The sequence below is a fragment of the Neoarius graeffei genome, chromosome 2, assembly GCF_027579695.1.
Source record: "Neoarius graeffei isolate fNeoGra1 chromosome 2, fNeoGra1.pri, whole genome shotgun sequence".
Classification (NCBI taxonomy): Eukaryota; Metazoa; Chordata; class Actinopteri; order Siluriformes; family Ariidae; genus Neoarius; species Neoarius graeffei.
Window position 1 is genome coordinate 25,819,689 of NC_083570.1, and position 27,122 is coordinate 25,846,810.

Below are 27,122 nucleotides of genomic sequence, written 5' to 3' on the forward strand. Positions count from 1 at the left end.
GGGAAGAACTTTAGACTTTGTCCTACATCACACACCAGCTACCAATCTGGGTGATTGAAGGCTAAAGTACCAGCCACCACATCTTTTCAAATCTGCTGTTCATCACCAGGCAGCTGAATGTCCTTTGAAGTAAACATGAGTCTCAACCTCAGACCCTTCATCCATGGGGCACAGAACATCTGAAATCTTTTGTACACTTTTCTAGCCATGAGCTTCAAGTCATGGCATTTTGAACATCACAATCTGATTGGCTGTCTGTATTTCTGTGTATGCTTATTTTCTAGGGAAAATGTACTTTAGGTACAGCATCTAGTCCTTAGATTGGAAAGCTATCCAATTTAAGTTTTCAAATTATCATTTGAAACTAATCAGTGGTGAGTCATGGAGGCTAGAGGAGGCTACTTTTGTTGGATTGTTTGCGGAGTCATTCAAAGGACTTCTTTCTGTAAAAGGTGGCGGCTTGTGGTACCATTTAGTCATGAAAAGTGCCACACCATATAGCGACAGGTACAAGTCTGGCTTGCAAGATCAGGTGGGGATGGATGGGTCATCTTCAGGAGTCTCCAAAGATGTGGAGATGAAAGCTTTTCCATTATTCTGTGGCAGTAATATTGTAGCCTGGCTAACGTGACTTCAAAACTCTCCGAGCTATTGGTCTGGCCAAGATATTAAGCCCAACCATTTCCCAGAGCCCGTGGTTGACCCGCCTCCCTGAAATGCCTCAGTTTGCTACTGGTCGAAGCCAGAAAAGGCTGTGACGAAGCTTAAACCAATCACATCACTCTTTTTCCTCTGACGTATGCGATGCGACGGGGCTAACTGGTAGATTAAACTCTTACCGAAGCCGGTCAGGAGCAAGGCGAAAACGTCCCTCCTTTCAATAAATACCTCCAGGGCTGCTCTTTGCTCCGTTTTCAATGAGAACTTCCCGTTGAATGCTTTCAATACAGCATCTATGCGTAATAGATGCGGAAGCGTGAATGAAGCGCTTCCGGCATAGATTCTGTAAACAACCTATGGCTTCCGGTCGCAGTTCTACTACGTCAGTGCCTTGAACACGCCTCCTACCCAGGGCCGTTGGAGATGCTCAAAGTTGATTGGTTCCCGATTTTTCGGGAGCTTGGAAGAGCTGTAGATAGCTTGCCTGGCCAGACTAAGCTCGCAACAGGCCCTTGTGTTGCGTCACGCTTAGGATGGGCGGGCCCAGGCTAGTAATATTGGTGACTAATGATCAGCTTTCTAAAAGCGTCAAATGTAAAGATGACCTTAAAATGGTAAGGGATCCCTTTGAGCAGAAATTCATAGGCCTAGTTAAAGTAACCTTTGTGGGACTATGTTGGGCAACAGTGTCTTTCAATTCTTTCAAATTTTTCTCTCTTTGCATATTTCTTTGATGCGTTATTCACTGTGTGACCCCCAACATCAACATCGCTTTTGGAAAATACATTCTCACAACCACCTTTCCAGCACTGTAAGCAGTTCTGCATGTTTACCTTGGTCTTCAATTTGAGACCTAAAGTTGTGAGACTTCATTTGGACTAATATTCATATTGCCTTGAAGGTTTGAAGCTGTGCAGGTTTTCCATCACATCTGTGGTGCGTGAAAGTTTGTGAACCCTTTAGAATTTTCTATATTTCTGCATAAATATGACCTAAAACATCAGATTTTCACACAAGTCCTAAAAGTAGATAAAGAGAACCCAGTTAAACTAATAAGACAAAAATATTCTACTTGGTCATTTATTTATTGAGGAAAATGATCCAATATTACATATCTGTGAGTGGCAAAAGTATGTGAACCTCTAGGATTAACAGTTAATTTGAAGGTGAAATTAGCATGGTGTTTTCAATCAATGGGATGACTGTCAGGTGTGAGTGGGCACCCTGTTTTTTTTTTTTTTTTATTTAAAGAACAGGGATCTATCAGAGTCTGATCTTCACAACACATTTGTGGAAGTGTATCATGGCACGAACAAAGGAGATTTCTGAGGACCTCAGAAAAAGCATTGTTGATGCTCATCAGGCTGGAAAAGGTTTAAAAAAAACCATCTCTAAAGAGTTTGGACTCCACCAACCTACAGTCAGATTGTGTACAAATTGGAGGAAATTCAAGACCATTGTTACCCTCCCCAGGAGTGGTTGACTAACAAAGATCACTCCAACAGCAAGGTGTGTAATAGTCGGCGAGGTCACAAAGGACCCCAGGGTAACTTCTAAGCAACTGAAGGCCCCTCTCACATTGGCTAATGTTAATGTTCATGAGTACACCATCAGGAGAACACTGAACAACAATGGTGTGCATGGCAGGGTTGCAAAGAGAAAGCCACTGCTGTCCAAAAAGAGCATTGCTGCTTGTCTGCAGTTTGTTAAAGATCATGTGGACAAGCCAGAAGGCTATTGGAAAAATGTTGTGTGGATGGATGAGACCAAAATAGAACTTTTTGGTTTAAATGAGAAGCGTTATGTTTGGAGAAAGGAAAGCACTGCATTCCAGCATAAGAACCTTATCCCATCTGTGAAACATGGTGGTGGTAATATCATGGCTTGGGCCTGTTTTGCTGCATCTGGGCCAGGACAGCTTGCCATTATTGATGGAACAATGAATTTTGAATTATACCAGTGAATTCTAAAGGAAAATGTCAGGGCATCTGCCCATGAACTGAATCTCAAGAGAAGGTGGGTCATGTAGCAAGACAATGACCCTGAACACACAAGTCGTTCTACCAAAGGATGGTTAAAGAAGAATAAAGTTAATGTTTTGGAGTGGCCAAGTCAAAGTCCTGACCTTAATCCAATGGAAATGTTGTGGAAAGACCTGAAGCGAGCAGTTCATGTGAGGAAACCCACCAACATCCCAGAGTTGAAGCTGTTCTGTATGGAGGAATGGGCTAAAATTCCTCCAAGCCGGTGTGCAGAACTGATCAACAGTTACCGGAAACGCTTAATTGCAGTTATTGCTGCACAAGGGGGTCACACCAGATACTGAAAGCAAAGGTTCACATACTTTTGCCACTCACAGATATGTAATATTGGATCATTTTCCTCAATAAATAAATGACCAAGTATAAAATTTTTGTCTCATTTCTTTTAACTGGGTTCTCTTTATCTATTTTTAAGACTTGTGTGAAAATCTGATGATGTTTTAGGTCATATTTATGAAGAAATATAGAAAATTCTAAAGGGTTCACAAACTTTCAAGCACCACTGTATCTGTGAGTGGCGAAAGTATGTGAACCTTTGTTTTCAGTATCTAGTGTGACCCCCCCTTGTGCAGCAATAACTGCAACTAAACGTTTCTGGTAACTGCTGATCAGTCCTGCACACCGGCTTGGAGGAATTTTAGCCCATTCCTCTGTACAGAACAGTTTCAGCTCTGGGATGTTGGTGGGTTTCCTCACATGAAATGGTAACTTCTGGTCCTTCCACAACATTTCGATTGGATTAAGGTCAGGACTTTGACTTGGCCATTCCAAAACATTAACTTTATTCTTCTTTAACCATTCTTTGGTAGAACGACTTGTGTGCTTAGGGTTGTTGTCTTGCTGCATGACCCACCTTCTCTTGAGATTCAGTTCATGGACAGATGTCCTGACATTTTCCTTGAGAATTCACTGGGATAATTCAGGATTCATTGTACCACCAATGACGGCAAGCCATCTTGGCCCAGATGCAGCATAGCAGGCCCAAACCTTGATACTACCACCACCATGTTTCACAGATGGGATAAGGTTCTTATGCTGGAATGCAGTGTTTTCCTTTCTCCAAACATAACGCTTCTCATTTAAACCAAAAAGTTCTATTTTGGTCTCATCCATCCACAACACATTTTTCCAATAGCCTTCTGGCTTGTCCATGTGATCTTTAGCAAATTGCAGACAAGCAGCAATGTTCTTTTTGGAGAGCAGTGGCTTTCTCCTTGCAACCCTGCCATGCACACCATTGTCGTTCAGCGTTCTCCTGATGGTGGATTCATGAACGTTAACATTAGCCAATGTGAGAGAGGCCTTCGGTTGCTTAGAAGTTACCCTGGGGTCCTTTGTGACCTCGCCAACTATTACACGCCTTGCTCTTGCAGTGATCTTTGTTGGTCGACTACTCCTGGGGAGCGTAACAATGGTCTTGAATTTCCTCCATTTGTACACAATCTGTCTGACTGCGAATTGGTGGAGTCCAAACTCCTTAGAGATGGTTTTGTAACTTTTTCCAGCCGGATGAGCATCAACAACGCTTTCTCTGAGGTCCTCGGAAATCTCCTTTGTTTGTGCCATGATGCACTTCCATTTAGCAGTTTATTTATTTGGCAGACCCATATCTCCAAAGAGATTTGCGGTGAGGTAGGGAGAATCAAAACCCAAGCACAGAGCTGAGCAGGATGGATAAGGACTTAGCATGTGCATTACATGCTGCAGATTACAGTAGAAATTTTTTTTTTTTTGGTCCTGCCCATTTTCTCCCCAATTTGGCTTTGCCATTTCCCACCCACTAGCAAACTGTCCCCTATCACATTATGAATTGTTGAGGAGGGTGGAGTCTAAGACATCCTTCCACTGAGACATGTGAAGCCAGTCATCAGCATCTTTCTGATTATTTGAGAGTCTCATCCTTGAATGTCTATCAAGATTGGATACATATGGCTTTTTCATGAATGTGGTTGAAGGTCCCCCCCCCCCCCAATCTCTTTGTAGGGGGATATTGTGCTCATTTAGTCAATTTTTGCCATATTTCTAACCATTTCAGTTGTGTGAAACTTTTTATTATGGACTTCAATATTCTTTGGGGGCTGACACCCCCCCCCCCCCCCCCCCCCCCCAATTTTTTTTTTTTAAATCGTGGATTTATTTGCATTTATGTAAAATATTCCCAAGGGGTGTCAATACTTTTAGCACGAAGGGGTATAAATATGCATACAAATAGTGTCCTCCATGATTATTGGCATCTCTTTTAAAGATGAAATCCACCTTTTGTTGAAGTTGCTTCATCTCTCAATTAAAAAAAAAAAAAAGAGAAATTCGACCATTAATTGAAATACATCTATTCAGAGGAAAAACAAATCCCTAATCAAGAAATGAATATTTTTAACAAAAACCCGTCACTTTTATTGGCACCTCTGCATTTAATACTTTGTGCAACCTTCTTTTCTCAGTAAAACAGCACTGAGTCTTTAACATTGGCAATACAGAGCAGAACATCTGAGACCATTCCTCTTTACACAGTCTCTCCAGATCATTCAGGGTCCTCGGCCCTCTCTTGTGGTCTCTCCTCTCCAGCTCACCCCACAAATTTTCACTGGGGTTCAGGTCAGGGGACTGAGATGGCCATGGCAGAAGCTTGATTATGTGGTCAGTTAAACATTTTTTTTTTTTTTTTTTTTTTTTTATTAATGAAAGATACAGAGTTACAAACTTAGATGAAAGACATTCGTTTTTCACATACATTTCCAAACTACAACCCCCTGCCCACCCTTCCACCCCCCACCCCCAACAGAACCTGTGCGTTTTCGTATGTCACCAGTCAAACAAAAGACAGTAAGTCACTTGTACAAATCTTATAAAAAAACAAACAAACAAAAAAAAAAAACATGTATACATTATCCAGTAATACCAAACCATACCAGTGGTACATCAAAAAATATTGCAGACTTCTTTAGGCCTATGCCATCAGACTATCTTGGTACTTTACATGTCATTACAGAGACACAGGAAGGGTCTTAAGTTTTTCAAAATATATTATTACAGGGTTCCAGATACCATAAAAAAGGTCAACAGACCCTCTAAGTGCATACTTAATCTTTTCTAATTTCAGATACATCATAAGATCAGTCAGCCATACTGATACTTTTGGTGGGTATGGGGATTTCCAATTTAAAAGAATTTGCCGTCTGGCAATCAAAGTTGAAAAGGCTAATACATCTTTGTACCCTGAAAGCCTCACAGAGTCACCTGACACAGTTCCAAAAATTGAGGTGTACATATTGGGCTCATATTCTATTTCTAAAATTTCAGATATTGTTTTATAAACCCCTGACCAAAATTGATCCAGACTTGGGCATGACCAAAACATGTGAGTCAATGTCGCTGGAGCACTATGACATCTACTACAATTATCATCCATGCCTGAAAACATTTTTGCCAATTTAGCTTTAGAAAAATGCATCCTGTGTAAAACTTTAAATTGAATTAAACTTAGACGAGCACAGGATGTAGTCCCATTGACCCTATGTACAGCTTCCTCCCATACACTATCCGGTATTGCCTCTCCAAATTCATCATCCCACTTTGCTCTAATCTTATCCAGGGTATTATCACCATGGGAAGTGATGATATTATAAATTCTAGAAATAAGCCCCTTTAAATTAAAAGACACATCCAAAATATCCTCCAAAACAGATGGATCTGGTTCATTTGGAAAATCAGTCGTATTACTACGAATAAATTGACGAATCTGTAGATATCTAAAATGATTTGAACGGGGGAGATTAAATGTTACACACATGTCATTGAAACTTACAAATACACCTTCCTTATAAAAATCTTTAAATCTGACAAGGCCTTGTCTACCCCATTTCAAGAAAGTGGCATCTATTCTAGCTGGAATAAATGAGTGATTATGACAAATTGGGGCTTGAATGGAGAAATTAGGTAGATCCCCATGTTTTCTAAATTGTTGCCAAATGCGTAAGGTATTAATAACCGTTGGATTTGAAGTATATGTTGAACTAGCCAGAGGGATTTTAGAAGTCACTAAGGCTGGGAGCGAAGTTGAAAGGCAAGAATTATTTTCAGACTCACACCAGCCCACATCTGATGACTGACACCAATACAGTATTTTCTGACAGTTTGCTGCCCAATAATAAAATTGTAAGTTTGGCAAGCCCAAGCCTCCATTGGAGCGATGTCTTTGAAGAAATCTCTTTTGAATTCTAGGCACTTTACCAGCCCATATAAAAGATGATATATGCCTATCCATAGATAGAAAAAATGATTTGGGCAAATAAATTGGAAGACACTGAAAAAGATAAAGAAATCTAGGGAGAACATTCATTTTAATACAGTTAATCCTACCAACCAATGACAAATTAATGGCATTCCATCTCTGGAAATCAGACTTTAACTTATCTACTAATGGAGTAAAGTTTTTATGGTATAGCTCAGGGAATGTACGACTTAAATGAATACCTAAATACTTAAACCCATCTCTGGACATACAGAAGGGTAAATCTGAGTCCTGAAGAGACCGGGCCAAGACATTTATTGGGAAGCACTCACTTTTAGTTAGGTTCAATTTATAACCAGAAAAAACACTAAATGTTCGCAATATATTCAAAACGTGGGGAATACAACGCATAGGGTCAGATATGTATAATAATAAGTCATCTGCATACAAGGATAACTTGTGAGTCAGACCCCATCTATTAATTCCACATATTTCTGTCTTTGACTTAAGCACAATAGAAAGAGGTTCAATAACCAAAGCAAACAGAAGTGGACTTATTGGCGAACCCTGACGTGTTCCCCTCATCAAGGAAAAAAAATTAGAATGGTTCCTATTAGTGACTATTGATGCTTTTGGGCTGAAATATAAAAGCTCAATCCATGATCTAAAATTGGGACCAAAACCAAATCTACTCAAGCACTCAAACAAAAAACTCCACTCTACCCTATCAAACGCTTTTTCAGCGTCCAGGGAAATGACCACTTCAGCCACCACAGTAGATGCTGGTGAGTATAAAACATTTAGAAGGCGACGCACATTAGAAAAAGAATGACGACCTGTCATAAACCCTGTTTGATCAGGGGAAATCACCTCTGGCATAACTTTCTCTAAACGGCGTGCAAGTGCTTTTGCCAATATCTTGACATCACAATTGAGGAGAGAAATGGGGCGATAAGACCCACATTCCTCTCTGTTCTTCCCTGGTTTTAACAATAGAATTATGGAAGCTTCAGTCAATGTCCTAGGCAAGGTTCCATTAGCTTTTGATTCTCTAAACATGTCAAGTAAAAGTGGAATTAATTGCTCAGAAAATTTCTTGAAAAATTCAACTGGGTACCCATCCGGGCCCGGTGCCTTACCATTTTGCATGGTCCTAATTGCATCAGCAATTTCAGTATGTGTAACTGGACATTCTAATTCTGCTCTACTAACTGCACTAATTTTAGGCATATCCAGATTACTAAAAAAATGATCCATAACAACATTGTCTATGGGAGCTTCAGATGAGTACAGCTTGGAATAGAATGCCTGAAATGTATCGTTAATTTCTACAGGATCAACTGTGAGTTCCCCATTCTCTTTCCTAATACCTAAAATATGCTGCTCAGATGATCTGCTTTTTAACTGGTGGGCTAAAAGACGTCCTGACTTTTCCCCATGTTCATACATAATGCCCCGTGATTTCAGCAACATCTTTTCAGTTTTTTCTGACATCAATAACTCATACTTGGCCTGCAGTTCCAATTTTTCTTTATAAAGTTCTGGGCTTGGGGAGGTTGAATATTTGCTATCTATCACCTGTATAGCTGTGATCAATCTTTCTTGCTCTACACGATTATTTTTATTTACCATGGATTTATATGAGATAATATTCCCTCTAATAACGACTTTAAGTGTCTCCCACAAAATAGTAGGAGACACACCATCGCCTCTATTAAATTTAAGAAAATCATCAATGGCAGATGAAATAATTTGGCAGAATCTCTTATCTTTTAGTAAAGAGGTGTCCAATCTCCAAGGAGTGTACTCCATTTGCTTGTGCGACAAGGAGAGGTCTAAAAGTACCGGGGCATGGTCAGATTCAATTATAGATGAATATTCAATTTTTTTAACCAAAGATAGCATTGCACTATCAATGAAAAAATAGTCAATTCTACTATATGTATGGTGTACATGGGAGAAATAAGAATAAGTCTTGCTCAAGGGGAAACAGAAACGCCATGGGTCAGTGCAGCCCACCTGATCCATGAACATTGACAGTCTCTTCGCCATTTTAGAAGGAGAATCAGATTTTGGGTTGGAACGATCCAAAGATGGAATCATTGTACAATTTAGATCTCCACCAAAAATGAGAGAATGAGAATTGAGACTTGGTATGGATGCAGTGACTTTTTCCATAAATCTCTCATCATCCCAATTAGGAGCGTATACATTCACCAGTATGACAGGCTTAAAATATAAAGACCCTAATACAATAACATATCGCCCCTGTGAATCTTCTATTATCTTTGTTGGGCTAAAAGGAACTTTTTTTATGTATCAGAATGGCCACTCCCCTAGACTTATGATCAAATTTTGAATGAAATAATTGACCTACCCATGATTTCCTTAATCTAAACTGATCTTTTACCAATAAATGAGTCTCTTGCAAAAAAACAATTTCACCTTTTAAAAATTTTAAATGTGCAAATATCCTTGCTCGCTTTACAGGCCCATTCATCCCCTTAACATTCCAGCTTATAAATCTGACAGCTTCACCCAAGTCTTGATTATGCTTACTATTCATCATAATAAACTTAACACTGGTAGGCTACATGTACCCAACAAAACTGACACACAAAGACAACCCTGACGCACTTCCCCATACCCTTAACCCCCCTCCCCCCTTACAACAAAACCAAAACAAACTGAAACCCATAGCGCATAAACTGCCTATGTCTAGATCCCGAAATGGGATAAACTGCAGGCTCGCTAAACATGCCTTCCCGGTGAACATCCTTTAAGAACTACGTTATCTACACTAAAACTCCCCTATGTCAATTTACATCATTATGAAAGTGTCATATATTTTACAAACTAAGTAAAGCACAGGATAACAACAGAGTAGGCTACCTAGTTATCGTACAGTCCAGGACGCATACTGTCCATCACCTCCTTTCATTCACTGGACCGAATGCGTTTGTTGTAAAATTCCTGTGCTTCATCTGGTGATTCAAAGGTAAGCGTCTCTTCTCCCAGAGTCACTCTCAGGCGGGCTGGATAAATCAGGCGGAACTTCACCCCTTTCTCATACAGCGCTTGTTTAACTCCGTTGAAAGCCCTGCGTTTTTTCGCTAAGGTAACACTCAGGTCATTGTAGAATCGGAGGCTAGCATCATGAAACTTAACCTCATGGTTCCTTGCCCAACGCAGCACTGCTTCTTTCTGTTGAAAACTTCGAAAGCACACCACAAATGCTCTAGCAGGCTTCCCGTGCGCCGGTTTAGTAGCCCCGGATCGATGAGCTCTCTCCAGTTCTGGCGGGGCAGTGAACACACTCGACCCCATACATTCCATAAGTAGCTCTTCCATGAATTTAACGGGGTCTTTGCCAGTCTCGCTGCCCTCCGGAATATTCACAACTCGCAGGTTCGACCTGCGTGACCTGTTTTCCAGATCGTCAACCCGATCCAACAATTCCTGATTTGCTAATTTCAAAGTTTTAATGGTTGCTTCAGCAGTGTTCAAGCGCTCAAAATTTTCACCAGCTATAGCCTCCGCTGATGTCAGCCTGGCTTGAAACGAATTTACTGTGTCCCGTATAGCATCCACAGCAGTCTGGAGTGGTTTTAGCGACTCTTGAATCAACGTGGCAATGTCTTCTTTTAAAACGGACCTCTGCTTAGCTAGCTCAGTCACCAGTTGAGACATTGATACAGTATCAGCCACCTTGCCACTAGCCTTGTCCTCCGCCATAGCTGAAACTTTGCTAGCCAGACTAGCCTGTCGTGTCGACGGAGTTTGTTGCAAAGATTTCGATTTGCCACTCATTTCAAAGGTACCCTAAAAACGCAATAACCTTTGTCTCACCAATGTATAATCCCACAAAAACAAATATTTAAGACCAGAGCGATGTTAAAACCATATAATTTCACAAGTTCACTGGGAGCACTGTAGAACGCGTCTCACCCCCACATCGCCAAACCCGGAAGTCATCCAGTTAAACATTTTTGTATTGATTTGGATAAATGCTTCGGATCTTTGCTCTGTTGGAAGATCCAATGACGACCCAGTTTTAGTTTCCTGGCAGAAGCAGACAGAATTTGATTTAAAATATCCTGATATTTCATGGAGTCCATGATGCCATGTACCCTAAAAAGGTTTCTAGGGCCTTTGGAGGAAGAATGGCCCCAAAACATCACGGAACTTCCACCATATGTTACAGTTGCGAAAGGGTTCTTTTCATTATAGCCATCCTTTTTACACCAAACCCACCTTGAGTGTTTATTGCCAAAAAGCTCCATCTTTGTTACATCAGACCATAGATGTCTGGAGGGAAATTTTTATTTTTTATTTATTTTTTTGGTGCCTCTCTTACCCTCCTCCTCCTCACTGTATGTGGAGGCAAAATTGGGTCCTCTTTCAGGCAAGTTGGCCAGCTTGTAAGTGTTCCAGTTGGTGTCCACAGGGTGGTGTGGGTTTTATTTTATTATATTATAAATTGCCCCAACAGTAGAAATGGACACTTTTCGTGTGTGTGTGTGTGTGTGTGTGAAATAAACACACACACTGGGTACTGTGGGGGTACCCCACGAAATATACTCTGTTAATAAATTATATGGTTTTGAATGGTGATGTTGGTTTTAATTTGAAATAAAATGATGGAATAATACAGATAAAACTAAATCTTTGTGAATATTCAGAATTTGGCAAAAATTCTGCAAATTTGTGGAAAAATGGCAGCTTGATCTGGGACATGATAAATGGTTGATTACATTGCATTCCCTTAAAAAGGTTGTAGTCCACTGAAAAGTCTACAGTTATCACCAATTGTATTTTAAGTTGTAACTTTATACACCTAAGGATTGGTGCTCTCACAGAATAATCATAACCATAATGAAACATCATGCAAAATATTTGATCACCGTTGTAACTCCATTTTCCGCATACCCAAAACCAATACGATTGTGTGTTTTGATCTCAACGGAAAGCCTCAGGGTCAAGGTCACTACCTCACCAAAAGTAGTAACTTAAAATCACTACGCTATATAAAAATTTAGTTAAATCTGCGATTTTTGTTTTTTAAAACGAAAGCTGAAAGTAAGGTATAGAATGTTTCTTACAGAATATGTTACAATGGTAGCTGGTTTTGAATGAATTTCCGAGCTATAAAATGAGTTGTGATCTTTTTTTTTTTTTTTTTTTTTTTTTAACCGTAGTGTGTTTTTTGTGTGCGGGGAAGGACACACATTAACAATTTGCATGTGTAGAATGGAATTTTCCACTCCAACAGTTAGAAGTTGATCTTGCTTCCATTTGCGGTCTTTCTGTTACACGAGTGAGCTGTTTGGACGTCATCACTGAAAAGGTGAGTTTTTTGACTTTTTTTTTTTTTAGTCTTGCAGTATAGATAGTTTTCACATGGTGTCAGAGTCGGGGATTCCCTAGTGGCGGCCATCTTGCGGGTCAAGCTTACCGTACGGGTGACTGAGCACGCATTGTAACGCGCGAGTACAAAGTCTTCAAAAGAACCCAAGCAGGCTATTTAAAGCTAGCAATGGTGCACACCTGTTGTATTCACAGCTGTCATAATAGGTCAAATGATGAAGTCAAGCGGAGCTTTTATGGAATTCCCACTGTACGGGAGCACGAAGGCGAGCAAACAAACTCTGCATACAAAGGAGAAACCTATGGCTTGCGAGAATCAACCGCAAGGATTATCCGCCTTCCAAACACAGCAAAGTCTGCTCCAATCATTTTATAAGTGGTAAGTTGTTTAAATAAACAATCAGTTGTGTGTGTTTGTTTTTGGAAACCAAAACATCATGTAAACAATCTCTGGAGAATGCCTAACTGGAACCGCTGAGTGTACGTTTACATTGTAATGTACACTTAATATCGCTCGTTTGTCACGTTTCTATTTGACACTTGTCACTTCACTCACGCAAGGGTCATTTTTGAAAAACATTTTAGGTCTATTCTGTATGATTTGATTTGTGTTTGGGATGCAAACAGCGTGCCTTTTGGCGTATGCTGCCTGAATCGCGCAGATCAGATTTTTTTTTTTTTAGGGGGGGCGTTGGAGTGTCTGATTATAATTTCAAAGTAAATTCTGTATTAAAATTACTAAATAAGCAAATCCGTTACAGTCCATGAAACAGGAAGTATAAGGATGAGAAAAAAACAGTTTAAATCGGAAAGCTGCGCACATTTGCGCAGTCCTGCACACCGCTCGGGCTGCGCAAATGTGCGCAGCTTTCCGATTTAAACTGTTTTTTTCTCATCCTTATACTTCCTGTTTCATGGACTGTAACCGATTTGCTTATTTAGTAATTTTAATACAGAATTTACTTTGAAATTATAATCAGACACTCCAAACCCCCCCCCCCCCCCCAAAAAAAAAAAAAAAAATCGGATCTGCGCGATTCAGCCGTGAAAAAGGCGGCATCCGACAAAAGGCGCGCTGTGAATATATAAGGTTGTATATATCAGACAGCCTTTAAAGTTTGATGAAGTCAGTTTCAGGCTTTGGCAGTTTCAGGTTTTGGCAGTTTCAGGCTTTGGCAGCCCTGCATAGTCACTTGAAAATGCATCTTTGTCCACTTCGTAGGGGTCAATTCCCCCAATCAAGGCCAGTTTGGCTGCATACCGTTGTCGTGAGATGTCGTCTAATGTATCTATATACTTCTGTTTGCTTGATTTTGCTGACATTGATCTTTATTTTAGAAAACTGACTATATAACTTCATAAATTCGTCCGAGATAACGTAGCCGGTAATGGCGATGGTCCGTTTTGTTTGCCCCACAAGATGGCAGCTGGAGGGCGTTCCCCGGAATGCCGTGACATCAGTGAAAGCTATCTATAAGGCAATAGAATGTTTGTTTCTTTTTCATCATACTTTCATATTTCGTAGTGTTTTGCGTATTTTTGGCCAATATTTTGTAACCATGGTCAATTTAGATCGAATTTCTGATAGAATCTACGGCCAGTCATTTTGCCCCGCCCCCGCCTCGCACTCCGTCTGGTGCGGTAGTGATGTCCCGTTGCTTGTGCGCTGCAGCAGAGACCCGTGCGACCTTCAACTGGTACAGTTGCTGTTCTTTTACCACTGCCGTTATTCTCATCTTTCCAGTGTGTTCTTGATTTTTCTATTGTGTCCTATTGTCCTATTTCGCCATATCATATCATATACCCAAAATGTATCCTGTTATTTAGGTGAATAATCAATTCAGTCATCATAACTTGGCATTTTTAACCCAAGCAATCAGAGGAAATTTTATTCAATATTTTCACTCCTCTGTGAAGGAGGGGCTTTAATTCTTCATAATGTAGTTATTTTATATGTAAATCAATTTTACAAAAGCATTTTAATTGTAATCACAAAACTTTTCCACAGTGGAGGCCAGATAAAGCAAGATACTATCTTTATTCTTATTAAACATGACAAAAGAAACATTGAGTGTTGGGTAAATGCAAAAAAAAAAGTAAAATTAGAAAATTTGTTTTTTGACCATTGAGATATAAAACACCGTTCCCTGACTTATGAAAGTCAACACACTTCTCCCTCACTTGCTTTGTGCATTCTCTTATCTTTCGCATGTTGATGGATGACTAAGGGAATTTTGTCTGTGTTGCCTCATATTTGTACCCCAGTTAATCAGGAGGTCATGGATTTCAGCTTAAAAATGCCTACATACTGAATGTGAGCTCAGAAGTGACTGAAGGTCATTTGGCTTATAAACAGGAGTTAATTCTATAGAATTGGGAATATTTTAGCATTTACATTTGGCTGGAACATTGGTGAGTCACATGGAGAAGTATAGTAGCCCTCAGACAACAGTGACTTACTTATTTTATTTTTAAAAATATTTGTGTTTTAAACATCCCTATGCTCAGAGCTGTTTTCAGGTCAAGGTTGTCGGTTGGAATGGTCCAAACGAGTGCGAGGTTTTTTGGCTGTCTTGTTTCCATGGTGAGATTGCCAAGTCAAGGGATTTCCTCAGTTCTTGGCTGCTCTTGTGTCACATGTTTGTTTTCATGTAGTCTGTCAATGTAGGCTAACCAAATAGCTAGCAGGCACACCCTGCATGGAAGGGCTTTTTCCATTTTTCTCAGTAACATTCCCCATCCCTTGCAGAGAAAGGCCAGTGATCTAGATCATTTTAAATCTATATGTTTCTTAAACATCTCATCTCATTATCTCTAGCCGCTTTATCCTTCTACAGGGTCACAGGCAAGCTGGAGCCTATCCCAGCTGACTATGGGCGAAAGGCGGGGTACACCCTGGACAAGTCGCCAGGTCATCACAGGGCTGACACATAGACACAGACAACCATTCACACTCACACCTACGGTCAATTTAGAGTCACCAGTTAACCTAACCTGCATGTCTTTGGACTGTGGGGGAAACCGGAGCACCCGGAGGAAACCCACGCGGACACGGGGAGAACATGCAAACTCCGCACAGAAAGGCCTTCGCCAGCCCCGGGGCTCGAACCCAGGACCTTCTTGCTGTGAGGCGACAGCGCTAACCACTACACCACCGTGCCGCCATGTTTCTTAAACCATTACAGCCAGCATTTTGGCCTCTTCTAGCACTTTTATATCTGCACTTTACTTTGAAATATAATCATTACAATCATTTCATTTTTGCATTAATGTGTAATTCCATTTTATGTCTCATGCTTGAAACATCTTTCTCAACAAGGCACAAGTTAGAGCAAGTTAGAGGGTAGGTAAAGCATTTTTTTTTTTTTTTTTTTTTGTGCCCCACAATGTTCACTCAACCCTGTTATGTGAACACAGTTACCCCTTGAAATGGAAAATGTTTGGAACATTACACAGGTCACATGTTCAACAGGATTTTCATAATTGCAGTTGAATAGGAATTGAAGTCTCATTCCTTTTTTCTTTAATTACTTTCGCCAGTTTTGTTGGAGGAGGTTGTTTTTGCCTCAGTTAGTTTGTAGCTTTTCGCAACATAACTCAAAGTAGTGAATGGATTTTGTTGAAAGATGGGTCATGGGCCAAAGAACAGATGATTTAGATTTTGATGCAAATCCAGATGTGTATGAGGATCCAGAAAAAAAAAATTGGGTGGGCTGTTCCCAACGTAACTCAAAGTAGTGAATGGATTTTGATGAAAGTTGGAAGAAAGGTGAACCATGGGCGAAGGAACAGTTGACTTAGATTTTGATGCAAATCCAGATGTGTATCTGTATGAGGATCCAGGATATTCTAATATGTGGCTTGGTGGAAGTATGCACTCTACCAAGTGCCCCTTCTAGTTTCAGTAATCTTGCAATTAAATTTTATTTATTTATTGTACAATAAGTCCTTATGCCAGTTCGCAACATTAGCCTAGTTTATTTACAAATTCTAAGCTAAAATTCAACCCTGTTACTTGTTTAAGACCAAAGAAAGCTTGTAAAAATAAATAAATAAAGTCAATAAAATTGTATTCTGAGAGATTGGTTAACACATTTTTAAATGGTTAAAACATGATTAATTTCTCTTCAGTTTTGAAAAAGTTACTTCAAAAAAAGTCTCAAACAGTATCCCAGTCATGGAATCAAATCACCCACATGACATTTTTGAACATAATACATTTTCAGATGATCCAAAAAATATCCCACTCTGTGCTCCAGCGGTAGATAATGTCACTCTTTAAAACCCAGTAATTAACTTCTGGAGGCATTTTATAGTAGGTTCTTCCAATGAAGCTTTGACTATGAATTTAAGGAAGCCATTATTATTTTTTTTTTTTTTAAGATATTTTTTTGGGCTTTTTGCACCTTTATTGGATAGGACAGTGTAGAGACAGGAAATGAGCGGGAGAGAGAGAGACGGGAAGGGATCGGGAAATGACCTCGGGCCGGAATCGAACCCGGGTCGCCCGCATTCATGGTATGGCGCCTTAACCACCTGAGCCACGACGCCCCCAGGAAGCCATTATTTACATGCTCATTATTAGTGTTTGTGACACATTGGCCAGGCCTGTGAGACATTTCCCTTGTTTATTTATTTATTTTTTTAAGTTTAATGAATGAAGTTATCTTATTTCATTCATGCTTCAGTGACTTCACAGAAGACTCTCATTATGTGCTAAAGGGATAAGGAAGCAAACCTATACTTTTAATGGGTTGTTTTTAAAGTGGTGTTTAAGACGATTCCTGAACTCCTAATTAAGCCTTGTTTGTTCTTTACTCTTCAAGTTAAAATTGCACTGACGTTTCCTCAGTTTTCTTCTGTCCTGGTGCATGAAATGTTTGCTGCAATGCTGCTACACATGTTATGCTAAAGAAATGAGAGCCTTTTCTTACATGCCAGTTAACATTTGCTTACATGAATAAAACGTGTTAAAAGAGCGAAGATGGGGGGGGGGGAGTGCTGGATAAGTAGCGGTATATCAGTTCAAAGCACTGGAAATTTTTTTTTTTTTTTTTTGAGATGTACAAATGTATTATGCCTGCTATGAATAATAATTAAATACAAATGTTATTCGGAATGAACAGATAATGTGCACCGACTGGAGGCACATTTTTATTTTTTAGAAATCTTTATATAAATCGAGTTGATGCTAAAAGTGACACTAGTGTGAATTCTTGCAGGAGGCAACAGGGGCACATGAGCAGAATGTTTTTACTTTCTTGCAAACAAGCAGTGAGATATGAAGCTTACAATTACAAGTTCAATTCATCAGCTCCAGCTGGTTTTAGGCTACTGGTTTGTCTGAGTTTTTGGAAATGGAGCCAATTTAATGAAGGCAGGTATATATATATGTGTGTGTGTGTGTGTGTGTGTATATATATATATATCATCAGCTGGATAGTACAGTGGTAACGCTCACTGACTACGACGCAGGAGATCGGGGTTCGAATCTCGGTCGGGGCAAAACATCATCCAGTAAGGGTCCTTAGGTGTATATCCTTATCATGATATATCAGCCTACCTCAGGAATGAGTGAAGACATAACTGATAGTCATACCGGCTCAGACGTCGCCCGGGTCAACAAGGTCTGCGTCAGTTGCTAGGGAACCAGGGCAAACTGATGAGAAATGGGCTACTGGAAGAAGACATCGATGGACGAGGACAGAAAATACGGATTTGCTGGAATGCTACTATACAAGCAATCCCAGAGAGAAGCTAGCCAGCTAGCTGAACTACAGAAAGGGAACATGGTGAATAAAGGGGCACCCAGGAAGTACAACTCTCTCTCCATACCAGAGGCACTCGAAACTGCCAAAGTCTCTTGGTGAAGAGATACACCAAGGAGGGAGAGGCCAGGAGAATAAACAAGCTGTTCTCCACTGAACCAGCCAAGGTGTACTCTCAGTGGCAGGGGAACAACAACCGGTCAGACCCACCAAGAGCTGAGGTGGAAAAATACTGGAAAGACGTATGGGAAAGAAAGGCATCACACAACACCGATGCCCAATGGTTAGTGGACCTAAGAGCTGACCACAGCAACCTCCCAGAACAAGAACCAGTAACCATCTCAATGGCAGACGTCCAAGAAAGAGTGTCAAAGATGAAGAGCTGGACAGCACCAGGCCCCGATATGATCCATACGTACTGGCTGAAGAAGCTAACTGCACTCCATGAACGCCTAGCAGCACGGATGAACCAGCTGCTGAGGGATGGAACCCACCCAGAATGGCTAACCCAAGATGCAGACTGTGCAAAGAAGCCCCTGAAACAGTCCAGCACATAGTAGCAGGGTGTAAGATGCTAGCTGGATCAGTGTACATGGAGAGGCACAACCAAGTGACTGGGATAGTATACAGGAACATCTGCAACCAGTATGGAATAGAAGTACCCAAGTCCCAATGGGCCATACCACAGAAGGTGGCTGAGAACAACAGGGCCAAGATTCTGTGGGACTTCAGCTTCCAGACTGACAAACAGATCCTGGCTAACCAACCGGACATAGTGGTGGTGGACAAAGAGCAGAAGAGGGTGGTGGTGATAGATGTGGCGATCCCAGCTGACGCCAACATCAGGAAGAAGGAACATGAGAAACTTGATAAGTATCAAGGGTTGAAAGAGCAGCTGGAACGGATGTGGAAGGTCAAGGGTTGCGTGGTCCCCGTGGTAGTGGGGGCACTTGGGGCAGTAACCCCCAAACTGGGAGAGTGGCTCCAGCAAATCCCAGGAACAACATCTGAAGTCTCAGTCCAGAAGAGCGCAGTCCTAGGAACATCGAAGATACTGCGCAGAACCCTCAAACTCCCAGGCCTCTGGTAGAGGACCCAAGCTTGAGGATGACATGGATACCACCCCCCCCACCCCCCCCACCCCCCCACCGGGGGTGAGAAGGAGAGAGATGTATGTATGCATGTATGCATGCATGGTGTAGCTGAGGAGTGCTGGCATTTCTGTAGCAGATTCCCCCCCCCCCCCCCCCCCCCCCCCCCCCCCCAAAAAAAAAAATCCTCTTCTGGTTTAGGCCATGCCCACTTCAGGAAGCATAAAACTGTACAGATATAGATGGTGGCATAGCTTTGCACCTTGATTGTCTGCAAATGTTGGTACAGCTCAGTGTTGGTTCCTTGATCAATGTGGCAGAGAATTATTATAATTATTTTGTGAAATGTATATTGCTCATCGGCTATTACTGCGATTGTCTTATATTGTTCACTCTCTCTGAACTGTCCTTATAGATTGGAAAAGTTGGATATTACAGCTCAGGGAGTCAGATTATGACCTCCATCATGTTCAACTTTTGTGCTTCATTCCTTGCCCTATTGGACTAAATTCTGGTGTGGCTTTTTTTTAATTGTATTTTTTAAATTATTATTATTTTTTTTTTATTTGTGTTTTTTAAAAATTATTATTATTATTAAACGGACAACAAAGTAGAATTTTATTACGCTGGCACGTTTTTCACTGAAAGACTGGTAGCATATCTGCACCTTTTACTCTTTGTCTGGTCTGTTTTGGGTAGGTGAGGTTGAATTGCTTTGGGGTCATTCTGTGTGAACATACCCAGAATTCAGAACTTTTCCAATTTCATGTCATGGACATTTTGGGTGCAAAAAAAAAGGAAAAACTTCTATTCAATTCATGGGACCTCTTCAGCAGAAGTCTTAAAGCTCTGTTCAGATACTTTTATAGTATTAATGCAGTTCTATCATATCTAGAATGTGTATTTAGTTCTGAATAAAAAAAGAAAAAAGGACTGCTACAGAGTCTTAAGATATTTTGACTGTATATTTTCCCAAGAATGAATGAATGATTTTCCTTGAAACTTTCCTTTATGGGAAAGTGTTATTCATTGCAGATGTATATAAAATGTTAATAATTTTCTATGAACCAGCATTCCTTACATTCTTAATTCTACACAAGCAAATTTTAGTTGCAAGAAAGTGAAAACTCGTGGAGATTTATTAATTTTTTGGACATTTTTTTTTGTGTGATGTATTTTAAAAAAATTTAATTTGATCATTGTAAAACGTATCATTTTGTTAACTGTTTACATGAATACATGCAGGAAACGAGAAGGGCACATGGTAGTACGCGTACCTTGGCTAAGCCACATATTTGACATCGAAATAAAAATCACTTGAACCTAGGATAATACTAAAGCTGTACACCAAACTTCATCAAAATCCATTAATTTCTTTTCGAGTTATGTTGGGAACAGACCAAAAAAATAAATAAAATCCTGGATCCACATACATATCCAGATTTGCATCAGAATGGAATTAATTGTTCCTTGGCTCATTTTCTCAATTTCATCAAAATCTGTTCATTACTTTTTTGAGTTACATTGGGAACAAACAGAGGCGAAAACACAATTTCCTCCAACAAAGTTGGTGGAGGTAGTTATCCTTAGGGTTTCTTGGATGTTTTGGACAAGTTTAAACTCAATCCAGTGAAAAAATAAGCAATTAGTCAGGTTTAAACTACTTGTACAAAGAATCGCAAAATGACACAGTTTAACTCTGAGGGCTAAACTTCAAACATTTGTAGCTAAAAAGGGTTTTGGAAAAGAGCTTTAGGATTTTGAAACATCTGATGAACTTAATTGAAGTTGTTGTTGTTTTATATTTTTATATATAAAATATCTTGTTTACCATGAAACATGAAATTTCCAGTTTATTTGTTCACCATTTGTGGTCAGGTATACTTCTGAAATTTATTGAAGAGTACTTGGTAGACGTTTTAATGCTTATTGGAAGTCTTTCCAGTTAATACAAATAATTTTATCGACATTTGAGTTTCATAATGGCTGAAAGGCCTTCTTTACATAATTGCAATGCAGTCAGCCACAATAATCTATCCAGGTCAATTTGATAAGCGTCTGTCACTCATCACCCTTATGTCAGAGAAATGATTGCTTAGTCCAGAATTCTGCTTCCAGATTCAAAGACTAAAGTTTGTGGATGTGTGGGAGGGGAAAAAAGATTTCCTGCTTCTTGTGCTTCATTCAAGTACTGTGAAATGAAAACGGTATTAAGAAATGCTTAAAGATTTGATTGATTACATCTGTTCCCCACTTTTATGAATTAAAAAGTATAGACTTTGCCCCTCTTTTTGGTAATGGGTCTAAAGTTCAACAGGAGGGTTTGGCTGTTTCAAAACATTACGAGACCACAAAATTAAACCAGCACATCAGACTCGAAATATTTGAATGGCAATAATCATACAGGTTGGATGCCAGAAATAAAAAGCGATCCATTTGCATAGATCTGGTATTCATTTGCCTTTACAATAAGCTACTACTTAATGTTAAACACTTGTCATTCTTACATTGGCTGGGACAAACCAAAGATGCACTTCATTTAAATACCAACACAAGCAGCTTTTTGTTGGCTGGATTGCATAGGACAAGATTTGTGTATGGAAATAGTTTGCTTAGTCGCAATCCTGCCGTTGATCTGCTCATCGTTGGCAATACAGCAAGTTCACAAATTTTCTGAACGTTCATGTTGGTGCAACAAAATTAAAGACCCGTCTTAAGCTTTTGTAGATTATATATAGCTGATTTTTAAATAGAAATGCTAACCCTGACTGACAGAAGTGCAACTTTATCCCCATCTCTGGTTGACAAAGTATACTTGTCTTTTAAAGCTGGACTGCCTTTCAGATTTTTCAAGCGTAGGTCATAAAATTTTCCCCGATACCCAATTATTTAGTGGACCAAAAGCCACTGAATTCGAATTGGACTTACAATTTTATTTATTTTAATAGGACAATTAATGAATTTAGGGCCATGTGGCCCTAAATTCTCTGCTATTAAAAAAAAAAAAATTTCTTGCTTCACCATGACACAATACAAGAGGCTGTGTCATGCATCACGTGGTGGGCTTTCCCCTTCACGCAAGGCATTGTGGGATACAAATTTGAAACAGGAGAGGAAAATGAAGGATATGAGTGTGTGAATGATACTTGAAAGACCGACTATAGTAACGGAATAAGACGTTATGTTGTAAAGGAAAGGAAATGCAGGACCAAAATAATAATAAATATCGGCGGTCAGTAAGTACCTCGATGCGATCGGCTGTTCGTTTAGCGACAGAATGATGTAACGGTCAGTGCATGGTCAAAGGTAAGCGTGCGCATGCACACGGACTTCCTCTGTCTGCTGACTGCGCAAAGCGAGTGATTTTCATGCACGTTATTTGCTCAGGAATCCCTTAAAATAAAAAAAAAAACTTCTCAGCTACAGAATGGCCTGGGTTTTTTGGTCCCCCCCGATATTACAGAAATGACTATATCGCACTGACCAAATTTCAGAGGGAAGTAAATGTCACTGATGTTATGAAATCAGAAGGCTGTCTACTTTTAATGTTGGCAAATACACTCACTGGCCACTTTAATAGGAACTTGTTCTTGATTCTAAGATTCCTGTTCTTGGCTGGCAGAAGGGCGGCATGGTGGTGTAGTGGTTAGCACTGTCGCCTCACAGCAAGAAGGTCCTGGGTTCTAACCCAGCGGCCGACGAGGGCCTTTCTGTGTGGAGGTTGCATGTTCTCCCTGTGTCTGCTTGGGTTTCCTCCACAGTCCAAAGACATGCAGGTTAGGCTAATTGGTGACTCTAAATTGACCGTAGGTGTGAATGTGAATGGTTGTTTGTCTCTGTGTCAGCCCTGTGATAACCTGGCGACTTGTCCAGGGTGTACCCCGCCTCTCACCCATAGTCAACTGGGATAGGCTCCAACTTGCCTGAGACCCTGTACAGGATAAGCAGCTACAGATAATGGATGGCTGGCAGGAGTGGAACCCAATGTGGTCTTCTGCTGTTGCATGTCGAGATGCTTTTCTGCTCACCATGGCTGTAAAGAGTTACCATATCCTTCCTGGCAGCTTGAACCAGTCTGGCCATTTTCCTCTAACCTCTCTTATCAACATGACATTTCCACCCACAGAATGGCCACTCACAGTGCGTTTTTTGTTTTTCGCCCCGTTCTGTGTAAACTCTAGAGATTGTTCTGTAAAACTCCAGGAGATCAGCAGTTTCTGAAATACTCAAACCAGTCCATCTGGCTCAAACCAGCACCCATGCCACAGTGAAAGAAAGTCACTTTGAGATCACAATTTTTTCCCATTCTGATATTTGAAGTGAACATTAACTGAAGCTCTTGATTTGCATCTGCATGATTTGATGCATTGTGCTGCTGTCAAGGGATTAGCTGATTTAGAGAGCTAATAAAGTGGCTGGTGAGTGTATAATCGATTTAACATTGAAAAGCAGGAAAACACGCACCAAAATGTAATACCCAGTAGTACACACTTGTATACATGACAGTACACAATATTGTATTGTAATATTGTACAAATTGTGTTTAACCAAACAATTTTAAAGTTAAAGAAAAGCCCTTGAGGCTCAGCACATTTCGGTGTGGAACTTAAGCTAACTAGTGTGCCTAGCCTGATTTGGTGGTGTGTGTATTAAAGCCGTTTTGAAGAAGACTCGACTGGCTTTCTGTTGCTCCGAAGAAAGAATGTGCTGATTGTCACACATGGTGAGTGATTTGAGCAAGCCTGAGACGAATAATTAATAGTTCAACACTGGGAGTCTGATTCAGGCTAGAAACTGGGACCTGGCAAGGACTGAGGCCTTTTGTCTCTTTGTGTATAGCAAGCAGTAAGGGACAAATTTTAAGACTGAAGTAAAAGAGAAATTTTTAAGTTTGGTATTATCAGTTATATCACAGCACTGTTGAATTCTCAGATCTGTTGGGTCAGAAGGCGAGCCTGTTGATGAATTTTCAATAATAGCAGCTACAAGCAAATCTTAGGTTTATACAGGGTGTTTAAAAAAAAAGAGATGTAAATATCCCAGAAACTATATAGTCTAGGCAAATGAAACTGAACAGACTTAATGTTGAGCAATAGAAGATTTATTCTTCAAATTTTGAATGAGAAATTCAAAGGTATGTGGATTCCATGAATGATTTTTCACAAATTTTCAATATGCGTGCCACCTGAGACATGGCACACGTCAAGTCGGTAGTCCAGCTCCTGCCAAACACGCTGCAGCATGTCTTTGGTAACAGTCTTTTCTGGTAACGGTGCATTTTTAGAGAATTCTCTCATAAATGCACACTGCAGTCTTGTTCGAGCGTACTCTACCACACAAAATGCCTTTCTTTTCCGGTGAATGGCATTTCTATACCTCATCTCATTATCTCTAGCCGCTTTATCTTGTTCTACAGGGTCGCAGGCAAGCTGGAGCCTATCCCAGCTGACTACAGGTGAAACGCAGGGTACACCCTGGACAAGTCGCCAGGTCATCACAGGGCTGACACATAGACACAACCATTCACACTCACATTCACGCCTACGGTCAATTTAGAGTCACCAGTTAACCTAACCTGCATGTCTTTGGACTGTGGGGGGAAACCGGAGCACCCGGAGGAAACCCACGCGGACACAGAGAGAACATGCAAACTCCGCACAGAAAGGCCCTCGCCGGCCACAGGGCTCGAACCCAGGACCTTCTTGCTGTGAGGCGACAGCGCTAACCACTACACCACCGTGCTGCCCATTTCTATACCTAAAAAGATAAAAACAAAAAGCATTAAACGTAAGTTTTGACCCATTTCCACACATGCTGTTAAAATTTGAGGTCAGTTGAATGAGAATTGGCAAAGTTATTAGGTTCTGAAATGATATCAAATTTTTTGAAACACCCTGTATTAAGAAGCTCATTCTAATGCAAGACATTACCACTTCTCGAGTAACAACTCGTACTATAATAGTAGACCCTCCATGTAAATGGATGAAATTTTCTATACATTTGTACAACTTAACGTGGAAATGGCCAAACTGTATGACCTTGTTCTTCAAGAAGTACAAAAAATGTTAGCATTAGCGAACAGGCCACATTAGGTCAACCTGTTGATTTATCTTCTTATAACAGCACGTCCCATCATGTTGTGCATATTCCTTAATTCATAAATACTGTTAGTTGATTGCTTCAAATATGGACCCTGTTTCCCAAAAGCTTTGTTTAAGCAAAGTTCTTTTAAGCGCATATAGACAGTATTTTGGAAATACAGACATACACAGCCCTATTTGTTCTCAACGCTATGCATCCCTGGTGAAAAACCTCACAGGATCTTTAAAGATCCATGAGGATTGTCAAAAACATCCTTAGAGATAAGGATCTTTATAGGATCCTTAAAGGATCTTAGAAAGATCTTCATATGCAAAATCATTTGTAAAGATCTTTTAAGGATCCTACAATGATCCTCATAATGATCCCCGCAAGGATCCTTTAAGATCCTCAAGGATCTTGTTAAGATCTTTGCTAGGATCCTTGAAGATTTGATCAGGATCTCTGCAAAGATTTAACAAGGAGCCTTCAAAGATCTTAAAAGGATCCTTTTCAGGATCTTATAAAGATCTTAACTGGAATCCTCAAGGATTTAATCAGGATCTTGTAAGGATCCTTGTTAAGGTCTTTGAGATCTTTGTGAGGATCCTTTAAGATCTAATGAGGATTTTTTTTTTTTTTAAATGATCCTAATTCACTGGAATTGGCAAAGATGGAAATAGATTGAAACTTATGATTCATAAGAATTGGATAAGGATATACCAAGGAATCCTGAATAGCCAACATCTTAAAAGCATCTTTGAAAGAATCTTTCATAATTTTGAAGGTTTCAAAGATGTTGAAAGGATCTCTTGGTCAATTAATTGACTGCTTCTACTGGAAATGTCAGTGTATATGTCATGATGGAATCAATAAAGAATTGTTTTGTTTGGAATTGTTTGTGTTTGAAGATTCTTGTAGATTTTGTCAAGAATATTAAAGATCCTTGAAGATCTTTTGAGGATCTTTGTTGAGATCCTCAAAGAACTTTACAGATCCTTGAAAGATTTTCACCAGGGATGGATTGAAGTTTTTAGTTAGGCAAGAAATTAAGCTAGTTTTGATAAGTAAGTTTTGCGCTGTTGAGTTATTTGGATTGGACTCAATGGAGTTTATTGGTCAGAATCCAAGAACCTTTAAACAGAAGGTCAAATGGTTTCATGTGTAAAGGAAATTAAGTGAGCAAAAGAAATTGTCAGTACTATTTTGCCAACATATGCCACTTACTAAGTCACATTTTGCTAATTTAAATTCTGCTGTTTCTGAGAGATGCTCTTAAAATCCAGATCTTCATGGCCTTTTGGTTTCTCTGTACATTCAATAGTTTTGTGTAAATTATTACTGGACATTCCTTAGTTTTTGTTTATTTATTTTAATGTTAAAATGATTTTATGCCATACATGATTATATTGCTTCGTGAATTAATTCAACACAATAAACTGCTACATTGGTGGCTGAAGTTAATTTATTGGCAAGGGCGAGACTAGCGTGCCTTTTTTTTTTTTAATTGACTGGTGAATAAATTCCTTGTTTACTATGCATTTTATCTTATACACCAAATTTTTTTTGTCAAATCTCATCTCATCTCATTATCTCTAGCCGCTTTATCCTTCTACAGGGTCGCAGGCAAGCTGGAGCCTATCCCAGCTGACTACGGGCGAAAGGCGGGGTACACCCTGGACAAGTCGCCAGGTCATCACAGGGCTGACACATAGACACAGACAACCATTCACACTCACATTCACACCTACGGTCAATTTAGAGTCACCAGTTAACCTAACCTGCATGTCTTTGGACTGTGGGGGAAACCGGAGCACCCGGAGGAAACCCACGCGGACACGGGGAGAACATGCAAACTCCACACAGAAAGGCCCTCGCCGGCCCC

The 27,122-nt window shown here is 40.0% G+C and overlaps 1 protein-coding gene across 5 annotated transcripts in view; it reads left to right on the forward strand.

Moving 5' to 3' along the window:
- myo6a (myosin VIa) overlaps positions 1-27,122 on the forward strand; it is a 249,236-nt gene that overhangs the window by 25,260 nt on the left and 196,854 nt on the right. The window lies entirely within an intron of this gene.